Below are 12746 nucleotides of genomic sequence, written 5' to 3' on the forward strand. Positions count from 1 at the left end.
TGACTCTCCTGGATCCGTCATTACACACCAGACTCAAAGCGGCAGTCAATGCCATGAAATGATTCAAATGGCTCTGAGCACTCTGGGACTTAACATCCGAGGTCATCAGTCCCCTAGAACTTAAAACTACTTAAACTTAACTAACCTAAGGACATCACACACATCCATGCCCGAGGCAGGATTCGAACCAGCGACCGTAGCGGTCGCGCGGTTCGAGACTGAAGCGCCTAGAACCACTCGGCCACACTGACAGGCTAAAACCACGAACAAAGGTTGGCGAAAGTTCCCCGAAGAAAGCACAGATCATTTTGTCAGTGGCAAGGTGACAGTCACAGTTTCTTTGGGATTCCCAAGGAATTATCCTCATAGAATACTAGGAAAATGGTAGAACTATAACCATACCCTATTGTGCATCATTTTGGACCATTTGAAATTTGAGGTGTCTGAAAAAAGACGAAAATTTGCAGGCAAAAAAGCGCTCTCATCAGAATAAAGCGCCATTCCACACACCAATGATAACAATGGCGAAAGTGCATGAATTCGGCTTTGAAACGGTTCCTCATCCACCCTATTCACCAGATTTAGCCCTAAGAGGCTTTTTCCTGTTCCCTAACTTGAAAATTTGATTCGCTGGGAAGAAATTTTCAGCATATGAGAAAATAATAGTTGTAAAAAAATGGTTCAAATGGCTTTCAGCACTATGGGACTTAACATCTGAGGTCATCAGTCCCCTAGAACTTAGAACTACTTAAACCTAACTAACCTAAGGACATCACACACATCCATAGCCGAGGCAGGATTGGAAATGCGACCATAGCGGTCGTGTGGTTCCAGACTGAAGCGCCTAGAACCGCTCGGCCACACTGGCCGGCTGATAGTTGTAGTCAACAAGTATTTAGCAGAGTTTGACAGAAGCTATTTTTCGGACGGAATGAAAAAGCTGAAGGGTCGCTGGACCTTCTTCAGCTACGTTGAGAAGTAAGGCGAGTTCTTTACGAAACCAACCTTATATATATATTTTTTTGCTTTTTTACCAGACTTATCAAAGCGCCTTCATATGAGCACTTCTTCATTTTCGATGATTTGAAACAAATCTTTTCTACTTCAAACTCTTTGCTTTCCATATTTTGGTACAAAACCAAGAAAAAATATCCTAGTAAACACAGGCTCTAAAGTGCATACCTTATGAGCTACGAGTTTTGAGTAAAAGAGATGTGTTTCACAGTATCAACGATGAAAAAGAACTCAGAAAACTTAAGGTATGCACTTTATTGCCCTTTTTACACTACATTTTTTCTTGTTTTGATCAATACCATCACCTCTCAAAATACGGAAAGCAAAAAGCTTGGCCGGCCGCGGTGGTCTAGCGGTTCTAGGCGCGCAGTCCGGAACCGCGCGACTGCTACGGTCGCAGGCTCGAATCCTGCCTCGGGCATGGATGTGTGTGATGTCCTTTGGTTAGTTAGGTTTAAGTAATTCTAAGTTCTAGGGGACTGATGACCACAGATGTTAAGTCCCATAATGCTCAGTGCCATTTGAGCCAAAAAGCTTGCAGTAGGAGAGATTTCTTTCACAGTATCGAAGATGAAAAAGTGCTCGTAGATCTTAAGGTACTCATTTTAGAATCCATGTTTGCTAGACTATTTTGCTTCGAACTATCGTTCCTGTCATGTCTCTGATTGCCACCACCCTGTATTTGTAACGAAGTGAGACAAATGTCCTGTTCGTGGTCCCTACCGCGACGCTGGCTGACAGTTCTCGGCTCCAGGGACGGCGGCGCCCTCGCCGCGAGGCGCGCCGAACCCCGTGGGTGGCGGCGTGACGTCACCAGGTACTCGGCCAATGGCGGCGCGGCGGCTGGCAGCCACCTGAGGGTCCGGCCGCGGCGAGGCGCGTCCAGTCTGCCGCGAAGCGAAGCGAAGGAAGTTCTCCAGGTGGGACAGGAGAGCAGTCAGTCGCTGCCGCCCCCAGCAGTCGGCAACAGTCCGCCACCAGCCGCCGCCCCCTGGCTATGGAGAGTGCCGCACCGCGAACTGGATAACCCGTTCGACAGCAGAGCAACCTCCGCGACAGCGCAAGCGCCGGCAGACCCGAGGTAGGTGTGCCTTTCGTTTGTCTCTCGCCTCGCCGTCCGTCTGCTGAGAGAACAATGCGACGGCGGCGATACACAGCCCGCGCCGTAAAACGCGCTCTGTACGGCCGCTTCGCCATTTATTGCCCTGTGAATGTGCGTGTTCCCCTTCCGCTGCGAGAGCTGAGGCAATCCTTGTCTCGGCCTCGTGCAGTGCTTGTGAAGTGCTCTGAAAACTCTCGAAGGCGTGATTACGGTTCTCTGCAGCAAACACGTCGCCGAATCACGACAGACCCCGTCTACGGCCGGATCATTACTGTCCCGGAACAGCTGGGAAGACATCAGCTGATCGTGACAGCCGCGACGCGCGCAGATTTACAAGTTGTGTGGCGCGTGGGCGGGAAACGGTTTCTGCCTGCTGTGCGTGCAGTCTTTTACCGACTACCTGAAGAGAAGTAACAGTGATTTTTGGTGTGCCGTACTGACATTCTGTGGCAATGGACTCCAGTTCAACATTCTCAGAATTCCCGTTATAGTTTGATTTACATGCAACAGACACTCAGTTTTATCGACCAGATGGCGTAGATCGAGTTCACACGTACGGCGACCTCCACTTTACTTTCTGTCTAATATTAGCTGCACGCTTTAGAACTCTTACGAGCCAATCGACCCTGACGCATAGTACAATCTTTATAGTTCAACGGAATGCTGTTGTATTACCGAAGATTAATTTTAATGATTAATTTCTTCATCTTCAGGTGGAGATTTTCTTATTTCTCACGGGATATACAACGGCGTATGTGACTTCCTTCTTCTACTCGATGACAACAGTTAATTTCATTTAGAATATAACAATATTTGAAATTAAATTTGTCATATCGATGTAAACTGACATTAAAGTAGATCAAATGACAAATGATGGTGAAAGAAAAGAGCAATGTTTGCTATTAATAATATAAACAAACGCGTATAAAATGAAAAGAACGTGTCCTGCTGTTGCTGGAGACAATGATCCCGAGTAAATTGTTACACTTCAGTACACCAGAAAGAAGATCTGTGGGAAGACTGAGGACAAAGTGGTGGAAGCGGAACCTGCTGTCGCAGTACAAATCTGGCATACATAAATAACAATCATAAAAAGTAGAAGGCTCAGAATGTTGCCACGAAATTATCCAACTATCCCACTTGAGAGTTGTTTATACTTATTTCTTAGACATTGAAAAGAAATCTACGTTGGACGAAGTTGTATCTAAACTAGTTTATCTGCAAGCCATGTGTTCCTTAGTTTCGTAAATTGAGTGGAAAAGAACTGAAATCATAACTTAGGTTTACGCAACACTAAATTTCTAGGCTTCACTTCTAGTTTTTTGCTTGCCCTTTCTGTAATTCAAGATCATTGGTGCGGCTTCACCCGATTAAAAATATGAATGAAGCAGAGGACGTACCACAGATCAATCCAGATACGCACATAATGTACCCTCCCGACGTCTGGGCCTTTCCATCTTTTGAGATATGATCGCAGAGTAAACATTATCGCTTCATTTTTTCTTCTCGGTGCCCTTATGACAGCGCAGGCATTGATGCTTAGATGTTCGGTATATTTATTGCTGCATTTCCTGTACGGAGCTATTTTTCTGTCTAGAAAGGAAAATTAAGGTTTTACGAGCCGTCGACGGCGAGGTAATTAGCCACTGAATATAAACTGCGATTGGGCGATAATCTGAAATATATTTGATCGTGTCCTTTACAAAGGAACCATCACAGAATTTGCCTGTAATGGCTTAGGGGAACCGTATAAAAATTGCATCTGGATGGCCGAAACGTGGTCAGAACCCTGCTACTTCGGAACGCGGATCCAACGTTTTACCACTGAGCCACCTCGATCGGCTTCTTAGCTACTTAACTAGTTAGCTCCATGTCACTACGTAAATCACATTCACGATAAACGTTATGATGTGGAACTTGTTAGATGAACAAAATATTGCAGACCCAGTACATACGCATGCTGGCCAATTACAGGCTTGTAATAGACTAAATTAGTTCCGTTCAAGATGTCCTCATTGGCGTAGAAGGGGTGGTCACGTAGAATCAGTTTTAGTCTACATTTGAAAACACCTCTCCTGTCTGTCAGACATATTTTCTTAGGCAAATTATCAAAGAGTTTTATAGCATTGCACACCTTTCGGCCGGCCGGAGTGGCCGTGCGGTTCTAGGCGCTGCAGTCTGGAGCTGAGCGACCGCTACGGTCGCAGGTTCGAATCCTGCCTCGGGCATGGATGTGTGTGTGATGTCCTTAGGTTAGTTAGGTTTAATTAGTTCTAAGTTCTAGGCGACTGATGACCTCAGAAGTTAAGTCGCATAGTGCTCAGAGCCATTTGAACCATTTTTTTTTTTTTTTTTGCACCCCTTTCTATTTCAAAGTCAGATTAACTAGAGGGAAGTGTAGGTCATTTTCCTTCTAATGTTTTTATAGTGACTATATTCTGAAATTGTGGTCAATGTTTAAAGAGATGCCTGCAAGATGTACGTGTGCAAACTGCATATATAATTCTAATTACTTGCTTGGGGTACGGAACAAGAACAGACGTAAATCTGCAGCCATATACCTACGTTCTGTGTGAGGAAATTGAGCAACAGAGCTACTTCTTTTACACACGTTTTATGTCTGTGATGACAAATCTAATCTCAAGGCAATCTCTTCAAAGAGTTCGTAATTATCAGGTGTTGTTAGCCAGCAGAGGGGGAGCAGGTTTCCACGGTAATGTTACAGCAGTTTGTTAGGCAGCACAGTAGTCAACGGCAGCGACGTCTCGGAGCTGAGTGTCTGTAGTCCTCAGGCTTTCCTGCCGGTGAAAGTCAATACGTCCGGCCGCCGAGCGGCGAAAGTCCGGGAACCGGGCTGCGTCCGGAATACGGCCTCCTCGTACAGCACAGCATAACCTAGCATGGCATAGCATAGCACAGCATCGAAACATAGCCAGTGTGCACGTCAAGCATGCAATGGAGACAACAATGTTTTGATCTGAAGTTATATGTCTTACAATGGACTTGGTCGATATCACTTACTGTCTTACGAGTTTCATTACATTTTCTATATCACTTTCTTGTGACGCCGAAAATAGCTTGGAACGAAGCAACCCTCTGACGTCTTCAAGTGATCTCTATGTCATATGTCTACCGCAAGAAGGAGGCATGCTATCGAAACAGATGGTACCAAACTATTTTAGGTATTTTTTTATTTATTTAGCGTACAGCTTACAGAGTTATAGTTAACAAGTGCATACATTATACAGATAGAGTTGAGATAAGCATTTCCCATCATAGATGCACATCCAAAGACTGCAGCCAGTTGATTGCTGCAGGTGTTGCGTCTGCAAAAGTCTTTCCAGTGATTCGTGAATTTTCTCTTTGCGCAATCGTGTAAGATGGGGTCCAGTGTTTGTTCCGATGTTCCGTAGTTATATTAGTCATCATCGGCGATTCCCAATTTATGTGATGTTGCTTTGGTAACGGTGTGACTTAGTTGACTGAGTTCGTTTGTGAAGTGGTTGGTTCGCTCCCCAGGGTTAGATGGTTACAAAGCGTGAGTAATTTTGTTAAAATATCCGAACCCTAACCACAGATCAGCCAATGGCAGTTCGTAGCTTTCCGCTTTTCAATAGCGCCAATGGATAGCTTGTTCCATTTACACAAATCAAAAAGTTTTTGCATCACCCAGGTTCCTAGAACTCCTGAAGACAGACGTTAACTGTGGATATTGTATCACAGACACAGTCCCTTTGACTGTTCAGAGACGTCACTAAACCCGCCCAAAGATGTAAACAACAAGAGCTCGTGTTGTCTGCAGTTCAGCCATGCCTAGACGGTCAATACCGCGGTTCGATCGCGTCCGCATTGTTACTTTGTACCAGTAAGGGCTCTTAACAAGGGAAGTGTCCAGGAGTTTCGGAATGAACCAAAGCGATGTTATTCGGACATGTAGGAGATACAGAGAGACAGGATCTGTCGATGACATACCTCGCTCAGGCCGCCGAAGGGCTACTACTGCAATGGATGACCGCTACCTATGGGTTATGGCTCAAAAATGGTTCAAATGGCTCTGAGCACTATGCGACTTAACTTCTGAGGTCATCAGTCGCCTAGAACTTAGAACTAATTAAACCTAACTAACCTAAGGACATCACACACATACATCCATGCCCGAGGCAGGATTCGAACCTGGGACCGTAGCGGTCACGTGGTTCCAGACTGAAGCGCCTTTAACCGCACGGCCACACCGGCCGGCTGGGTTATGGCTCGGAGAAACCCTGACAGGAACGCCACCCATGTTGAATAATGCTTTTCGTGCAGCCATAGGACGTCGTGTTACGACTCAGACTGTGCGAATTAGCCTGCATGATGCGCAACTTCATTTCCGACGTCCATGGTGAGATGGTAATGATGGCATTACCATCACGACACCATGCAGCGCGGTACAGATGGGCCCAACAACATGCCGAATGGACCGCTCAGGATTGGTATCACGTTCTCTTCACCGATGAGTGTCGCATATGCCTTCAACCAGACAATCGTCGGAGACGTGTTTGGAGGCAACCCGGTCAGGCTGAACGCCTTAGACACACTGTCCTGCGAGTGCCGCAAGGCGGAGGTTCCCGGTTGTTTTGGGGTGGCATTATGTGGGGCCGACGTAAGCCGCTGGTGGTCATGGAAGACGCGGTAACGGCTATACAATACGTGAATGCCATCCTCCGATCGATAGTGCAACCATATCGGCAGCATATTGACGAGGCATCTGTCTTCATGGACGACAATTCGCGCCTCCATCGTGCATATCTTGAGAATGGCTTCCTTCAGGGTAACGACACCTCTCGACTAGTGGCCAGCATGTTCTCCAGACATGAACCCTATTGGACACGCCTGGGATAGATTGAAACGAGCTGTTTATGAACGACGTGACCCACCAACCACTCTGAGGGATCTACGCCGAATCGCCGTTGAGGAGTGGGGCAATCTGGACCAACAGTGCCTTGATGAACTTGTGGATAGTATGCCACGACGAATACAGGCATGCATCAATGCAAGAGTACGTGCTACTGGGTATTAGAGGTACCGGTACGAACAGCTATCTGTACCGCCACCTCTGAAGGTCTCGCTGTATGGTGGCAAACATGCAATGTGTGGTTTTCATGAGCAATAAAAAGGGCGGAAATGATGTTTATGTTAATCTCTATTCCGATTTTCTGTACGGGTTCCGGAACTCTCGAAACCGAGGTGATGCAAAACTTTTTTGGATGTTTGTATATAGTAATGCGTTCTAGGAAAAAAGAACCAACGCTCCACGACGAAATTATTTGAAGGGGACGGAAAGCGGTAGATGTGATGTACATGTATTGACAAACAAATGATTACAATTTTAGAAAAATTGGATGTTTTATTCAAGAGAAAGAGCTTCACAAACTGAGGAAGTCACTAACACGTTGGTCCACCTTGGGCCCTTTTGTAAGCAGTTATTCGGCTTGGCACTGATTAATAGAGTTGCTAGAGTTGTTGGATGTCCCGTTGAGGCTTATCGTGCCAGATCCTGTCCAACTGGCGCGTTAGATCGTCAAAATACCAAGCTGGTCGGAGAGCCCTGCCCGTAATGTTCAAACGTTCTAAATAGGGTAGAGATCCGGCGACTATGCTGGCCAACGCAGGGTGTGGCATGCACGAAAACAACCAGTAGAAACTCTCGTCGTGTGCTGGTGGGGATTATCTTGCTGAAATTTAAGGCCAAGCTGGCTTGCCATAAAAAGGGCAACAAAGCGATGTGTATAGTACCGTCGACGTAGCCCTGTGCTGGAAGACTGGCACGGGTGGCAACCAAGTGGGTCTGCTGTGGCAAGAAATGGCACCCCAGACTATCACATCTGGTTGAAGGGCCGTATGGCGAGCGTCATTCAGGCTGGTATCCCAGTGCTGTTCCGGACGTCTCCAGACAGGTCTTCACTGGTCATGGGGGTTCAGTTGGAAGCAGGACTCATCACTGAAGACAATTCCAATCCAGTCAATGAGATTCCAGGCCGAGGACTTGTTTGGGGACGACCCGGACAGCAATGGGATATTGCCTGCCATACGACCCGATAACCAGCACTGACTGTGTGGGGTGCCATTTCAATTCGTACCAGGACCCCTTTGGTTGTCATCTGCGGCAACCTTACAGCACAACGGCAAGTCGACGATATTCTACGTCCCGGTTTGTTGCCTTTTATGGCAAGCCATCCTGGGCTTACATCTCAGCAAGATCATCCGTGTCCGCACACAGCGCGAGTTTCTACTGCTTGTCTTCCGGCTCACCAAACCCTGCCTTGGCCAACAAAGTAGCCAGATCTCTACCCTATTGAGAAAATTTGGAGCTTCATGGGCAAGTCTCTCCGACCAACTTTGATATTTTGGCGATCTAACCCTCCAGTTCGACAGAATTCGGCACGATAGCCACCAGAAGGACAGCCAGCAACTCTACCAATCAAAGACAAGCCGAATCACTGCTTACACGAGGGTCAGAGGTGGACCAACACGTTATTGACTTACTCAATTTGTGAAGCTCTTTCTCTTGAATAAATCTTCCAATTTTTTCTGTAACTGAAATCATATATTTGTCTGTACATGTACATCACATCTAACCGTTTTCCGTCCAATTCGGCTAATTCCTTCGTGGCGAGTCTTTTTGTCTTACCGTGTCATTAACCAACGGTAACAGAAAGCTCTGTTTCACAGTCTTAACTCGTATTAGCTGTCGACAATTAGATCATTAGAGACGGAGCACAAGTTTGCATTGAGGAAGAATGGGGAAGAAAATGGACCGTGATCTGTTCTGTGAACCATGCAAGCATTTGCCTTAAGTTGTTTAGAGAAACCTCGTACAATGTAAATCTAGATGGTCCAATGATGAATTGAATCTCGGTCAGAAGTCGTAACCATTGCAGTGTCGTAACCATTGGCTCATCTCGGTCGACAGGTCGAATGAATATTTGAGTCCCGTGCCAGATGCGAATCCATTGTCTTAAGTAGTATTGTAGATAGAGAAGCCGACCATCGGGTGGAAAAGTTAAGACAACTGGTCGTCTGCGTGTTTGTCGAGGAGAGTAAGCCACGTGGCGGAGTCAGATGTCTTTTACCACCGTGTCATCAACACGTGTGACAGTAACTCATCACAGGTATCTTCTCTGGACAGGGAAGGCGAAAAGGCGATCTCATTCACAGCTCTTCTGGATGTCAACAATTGCAACAATTGAGATAAACAGGAATGTAGAAGTTTTCTTTACAGGAACCGTCCTATTTATTTCAACTGCCCACCTTAAGGGAGGACGTAAACGAAGTACGTTTACAAAATACAATCATTCACCAAATCCACAATTTTGGAGTTACATTACTGAAATGTTCTGCATGTACTGGCTATTTTTCAGAATATTAACTGAAAAATTTTATTGTTTTTTAAATTTTTAAGTTTTCTGACCCCCATGATTCACAAAGGTATCATTTTCTCAGAAATATTCCAAAAATGATCTTGTAAATTTTACAGTGTAACCTCAGTATGTATAGCAACAACGCACAGAAGCACTGTACTACATTAATATTTAATGAATTTGTAAATTTAATTATTTTTTAACTGAAAAAGTATGCACAGATTTTTGTACTCTACCTTTTGGCATACAGGAATGATATTAAAATTTCCACGTGCATATATTATGTTTTTATACATACTGCAAAGGTCATGCCAAAAATCATGACTCTATCTTTACTGGTTTCTGAGAAAAACGTACTTGAATAATGAAAATGGTAATTCTGAGAAAACGCTCTTTGAAGTGGAACTTACTTTTTCCTTGCCATTCCCTATATCAAAAGGCTCCAGAACTGTACTGGGTGTCCTCCTTTTCTTCGAGACTTCTCTTCTGGCGTCTTTTTTTCTGTCTTGTGTACTTTACAAGATCTTCCACGGATTTCTCAGCTGCAGGGATGCGCTGTGTATCATTTCTCTTCAAGATTCTCGAGTGAATGCTCCAGCCTTGAAACTGAAAGACATTTACCCTCTCTGAGTTGGAACCGTTAAGTAAAATAACAGCTTCATAAACTGCAATTTTAACTACCGTGGCTGAACAAAATGCTTTGGGGCAACGTTTCCATATAAGAGCCATTAAAGACACAATAGAATTCTGAGTTTTTCCATGAATACACTTCTTGAGAATCTCGAGGCTGGACAGATACCCGATTGCTGGCTCTATGGGGTTCAGAATTGGTTCAGGAAAACTTTCCTTGTGAGTATAAGGCATACTAACCCTCCGCGCCTGCGTTTAACGACGTCAAATAATGGGGCACGGATTATGTACGGGGTGTTCATCTGTGGATAAGATATGAAAATAGCGAGCCTATAATTTAATAAAGCATGCACACGTTTCTTGCATATCTTTGTAAACACTGTTCGTTGTCGTGGCATGATTAAAAAACAGAAAAGACACAACGACAAGATTATTCAAATAATGACAATCTGTAAACAAACATTACGATTGCCTGTTGTTTCCAAGGAGACTATCCAACCGTCATAGATGACATACAAAACAAGTAGTAAGTTTGCTTGATAGAAGTACTTAGAAACTCGGTTTACGTAACTAATGCGAAAACTAATACTGAAGAGTCTGTTATCGATCGAAGTGGCGCAATGGTTAGTTCACTGGACTCGCATTGGGAGGACGACGGTTCAAATTCCAGTCCAGCCGCCATCCATGTTCAGGTTTTCCGTGATTTCCACAAATTGCTCCACGCAAATGTCAGGATAGTTCCTTTCAAAAGGGCATGGCCGATTTCCTTCCACATTATTTCGTAATCCGAGATTCCTCTCCGTCTCTAATAATCTCAGTCTCGGCGGTTCATTAAAATCTAACCTTGTTCCCCTCATTTGAAGAGTCTCTTCACCATGTGGTCGTAGCAGGATTAATACGTTGGGCACTTAATTTTTTTATGGCACTTACTATGTGATTTGGGATAGGAAACTTCAAGAATATATTGTCACTGAGTTGTACTAAAGAATGAAAAATAAAACGAAAAATGACATTTTAACGAATATCTTTCTCTAATATTTGCATAAATTAGTCTCTACATAAGTATGACGTTCTACTTTTCCTGCAGACTACATCCAAGTATTACAAACAGGTATTATTCGCGCTATAGTCAATAAACTGCGTGTCAAAATATGTAATATAAGATTCTCGCTTACAAAATATAATGTACTATCCAAACACTAATAAAAAAAATCCCAAATGAAACCTTGTTAAAGAGTTCGTTTATTACGTGCGTGTTTGTGTCATTTGTTGTTCAGAGCCGGAAATACACACGTTTTTGAGTTTTGGACATACTTCATTTTGAACAGAAAATTACAACTTTCGCTTATAGAATCCTGTCGTGCGAGGATAGCAAAATGAAGTTACTGGCTGTGAAGCACGCTGGCTGCGTATTGTAAGAATGTTGCTAAAGTAGTGTTGCAGAAAATAAACAAAATTGTATAGTATGGCACTTAAATAACGCTTCCATATCAAACTAACTAATAGGGACAGAAGTGGGGGACTTTTGTGCTTACACATCGACATCTCAAAAGAATTATTTCCATTTTTCCTAGAGACGTAACATAATATACAAGAAAATAAATTTTTGGCGAATAGTTTACTACTTAGAATGCCGCAGGATCTTTACAGTTTTGCATTTCAGCTAGAATCGACCAGCAGCATGACACCACATAGATGACTGATTCACAGGAACTTGCTGAGACGAAATGATGGTGAAGAGTTATTGGCCGGTAGACCTTGTCTGGAGTTGTTCTGCCGCCTGCTGCAAGTCTTTCCATTGGACTCCACTTCGGCGATTTGCACATCGACGAAAATGAGATAAAGTATTTAAAAGAACACAAACACCCAATCGCCGAGAGAAGCAAATTTCTAACCGAGCCGCGAATCGAACCCGGGACCACGCGCTCTAGAAGTTGAGTTGCTAAACACTAGATTTTTTTTTCCCTTCATCACTTTGTTCGTCATTGTTTTCGGCATTTGGTCTGGGTTGACGTCGCATGACACACCTCCAAGTTCATCGTTGACTACTTCACTCACTTTCTTTTTTGTTACAGAAAGTAGCTAGTCCTCTGATAGAACACGCCGAGCTACCATGCCGCTTGACTAGACCATCATGAGCCGCGTACAGAAACTTGCTCAAGATATCCGACGTGGTCAGAAGAATCGTATTTAGGTGATGACAAACAGCAGTGTTTCAATTTCATTAAAATTACTCTAGCTGCAACGCCGCGTCATGGTATAAAAACTTAGAATACTAAATTTTAAGTAATTTATATGGTGGCGCTGCAGTACACCTAGAAGAATTTCAATGAAATTGGCACCGGCCGCAGAATCCTGCATATATATAGCGGCAACATTTGATTTGGAAATAAAAGATTTCTTATTTATAAAAGATTAACTTTCATCTCTGGCTCTAGATACCAGTATTCGGATGTTCACTTGGTACCCTCACCGGAATCTAGAGAACCGCTAGACATCTAGCGCAACGCACTAATTTAATATGTCATAAAGATAGCTACCGGTCCAGTGGAAAATCCCATCTTGATGTAGATACTACAGCTGGAAGCTTTGTTTGAAAA

The 12746-nt window shown here is 44.1% G+C and overlaps 1 protein-coding gene across 2 annotated transcripts in view; it reads left to right on the forward strand.

Moving 5' to 3' along the window:
• The first annotated feature begins 1891 nt into the window (after positions 1–1891).
• Positions 1892–12746, forward strand: part of LOC124616686 (chitin synthase chs-2) — a 348580-nt gene continuing 337725 nt past the window's right edge. Inside the window, exon 1 of one of the 2 annotated variants that reach the window (XM_047145021.1) lies at positions 1892–2095. The gene's annotated coding sequence lies outside the window, so the exon portion shown is untranslated. The remainder of the gene's footprint in view (positions 2096–12746) is intronic. The other variant, XM_047145019.1, reaches the window with a different exon arrangement.

The sequence above is a fragment of the Schistocerca americana genome, chromosome 5 (assembly GCF_021461395.2).
Source record: "Schistocerca americana isolate TAMUIC-IGC-003095 chromosome 5, iqSchAmer2.1, whole genome shotgun sequence".
Classification (NCBI taxonomy): domain Eukaryota; kingdom Metazoa; phylum Arthropoda; class Insecta; order Orthoptera; family Acrididae; genus Schistocerca; species Schistocerca americana.